Source organism: Euprymna scolopes, chromosome 26 (genome assembly GCF_053919585.1).
Source record: "Euprymna scolopes isolate OS-2025 chromosome 26, ASM5391958v1, whole genome shotgun sequence".
Lineage (NCBI taxonomy): Eukaryota > Metazoa > Mollusca > Cephalopoda > Sepiida > Sepiolidae > Euprymna > Euprymna scolopes.
The window spans coordinates 59,628,362-59,631,456 of record NC_136507.1 but is presented as its reverse complement, the minus strand read 5'-3'; positions in this window follow the sequence as shown (position 1 = coordinate 59,631,456).

The window sequence follows — 3,095 nt, the reverse complement described above, 5'->3', positions numbered from 1 at the left end:
GGTTTTCCAGCAGTTGGGAAAACAAGATTCGTTAAGGCATTTATTGTAAAGTTTGGACAGAACTGGAGCAACCTCGACAGAGCATTTTTTTAATAGCACAGCCGGGATGAGATCTGGTCCACATGCTTTTGGGGTGTCTAGGTTTTTTATAATAGCATGTACCTGAGAAGGGGTGATTTTCAAATCGTCTAGTGTGGCGTCTGTTCGCAGAGGAAAATCAGGGAGTGAGTGGTGTACCGAGTTCAGTGTGAAGTTTGAGGCTAACCGACTGGCAAGCAGATTAGCCTTGTCAGTTGCTGTGCAAGCAACCTCATGATTGTTTGTTAGTGGGGGAATAGTTGACTGTCCATTATTAACTATGCTGTTGTAGATTTTCAAAAAATCCCGGGTTCCTAATTTCTGTACTTCGATGCGCTTTCTGGTGGTTTCAGAGTAATCTGTCTTAACTGTCTCTATCACTCTCTTACAATTATTTCTAGCTTCTATAAACTTCTGTTTATTTGAGCTGGACTTATGTCGGTATAATCTGCGGAACGCATGCTGCCTTTGACATATGGCAGCTGCACAAGCAGAAGTAAACCATTGGGGAGAGTGGGGCTTGCTATAGAATTTCCGTGCGGGAACATGTGCTTCAATAGCAGTTTTGCACCATTCAGTGGTCTCATTTGCATCTGTGGGAAGACCTACGGGTCCATCAGCTCCGAGGGGGTTCGCCCCGCGCCTGGGTCCTAATCCAGGTATTTCTGCGACCCCGCATGGGTAGTTAATATTTATTGGTTATTTAGGTTAATATCTCCTGAAAAAAATCGGGCATTTAGGTTAGCTTCTACAGAAAATTTTCACTCCTCAAACGTGGTTAAAAAAGGGCATTATTATGCTTTCCATTTTCATTTTTACTGGAAGAGGGTATAGGTAAAAATTCATGCAGTGGAAGCAGCTAAATTTGCTACAGTATTGGATCGAGAGAGACAAGTTAATGTATGGTTAGATATAGTTTTGTAAGTTTAGGAATGTATGGTTAGATATGGTTTAGTAGGTTTAGGAATGTATGGTTAGATATGGTTTAGTAGGTTTAGGATTAGGATAAAGTGTTAGAGTATGATTTACTTGCTATTAGAAATTCTGATTTGGTGCCCAAACTGGATATTTAGTAAGACTGAAAGATAAGATATGCTCAGTATAGATACAAGAGAACATTTGATATGGAGTACAGTTATACCTGATAGATATAGGTTATTGCATATTCTGTAAGTATAGTTAAATATAGATGGATGGATAAGTAGTATTGTATACAAATGCATGGAATTTTAGACAATTTGAGTAAGTTTCTTTTAAACTACAACGAAGGAGAATGACTTCACCTTTCTCTTAATATCCGGAAGTTTTTATTTCAATGAGTACCAGTTTAGTTTGTGTAATAATTATTGCAATACTATCTCTTAACAAAGAGATATTAATGGTTGCTGTTCATTATAGATTACTTTAAGTCTATGTAGAGGACTATGGCTAGTAAGTATTTACTTAGAAGCTTGGTTATGGGTTAAGAGTTATAATCAGGAGCATGCCTAGGAAATTTTAGGTGTTAATGGGTATCGATTTACGAGTCTGTTAGGGTCAAGGGCGGAGAGCAAGGACCCCTCTAAGTTACGTGAGACGGATTAGGTTTGTGGCAACTTAGGAAATAGAGCAGTTTGATTTGTTAGTGATCAGGAGAAAGAGAATTTAAGTAAAAAATAAAAAGGTTTGTCATGCAAAACAGACAAGGCAGTCATCTTGGAGGTAAAGTATCTATAGGAGGTACTTAGTATACAAGCAGCAGTATTTTGCAGTTTTGAGAGGAATTTTAGGTACAATAGTTTCATGGTTTATTGTACAAGTCCGTAGTCTAGGTCAGGGACGATGCACTTCTAATATTGCAGCTGGGTTTATCTAATTTTAAAAGTAGTTGAATAGAGTATTATTAGGTGTTCTACTTGGCTTAGGGATAGAATGAAAATTTAAGGTAATATTCAGGGTGATATAAGCAATTTCATGAGGATTAGATATATGATCACTGGATGTTGAACTGCTCAGGAGAATTCTTGTATCTATTAAGAAGGATGTCTTGGTGATATAAGATTTGAGAAATTAAGAGTCTGGGGATACAGAGAGTTTTGAGCTGATGAAGATTCAGTATAGGCGATTGTATATAGGTAGCAAAGGTGGTTTAGTTTAGTACGCACGTATTGTACATATTAAGTATACTGCTTCAGTTCTCTCCTCTATCGTAAAGGAAAATCCATTTGTATTTCGGTTGGCAATTTTGTCAAGAGAGGAAATTTAAAAACAGCTTATCTAATTTTTGATGATATCAGTTTATAGACAATAGTACAGACTGATAAATTGTTGTGTAAGACATAGGAGCCCCTCATCTTCGTATTTTGATGAAATGGTGGATCAAGAGCATAAGTTCGGAACAAGTGTCCGGAAAGGAAATGGCAGTGTACAAGGAAAGGGGGGGGGTCACTGATATCTTATTAACATTATTTTATTTTTTTCTTATTAAAAAAAAAAAAAAAAAATTTGCCTGTCGTAAGATTCTTCATCTTTCAACTGACAATCGTTCCATCTCATTGACGCTTATCCTTGAGTGGCTCTGAGCCTCAATGAATGGTGATATATTAAAAAAAATGGTAATATAAATATAAGGAAAACCTGAATGCTGATGTGGGTACATACACTAATTGGCAAGCTAAACTCAAGTGGACTCTTGAAGAAATGAGAAATAACTCTTGTATATTGGCAAATATTGCAGATGTCAGATTTATTAAACTTTGGCACGGATGTCAAAGAGTTTAGTGACGTCACTTTTAAACTGTATGCTAGCTAGCTAGCGCAACAATGTCTGTCAGCATTTGGAGTTTCAACCATCTGTCAGTTGAAAGAAAAAAAATCAAAATTAAATTTATCTCCAATGAGTGATATATTTGTAAACAGTGCTGACAAGATGCACACAATCCATCCGTATCTGACGACTTCATCATTTGTCAGCCCGTAGAAATATAATATTAAGTGAATCACTCTCTCTATTTCTCTCTCTCTCTCTCTCTCTCTCT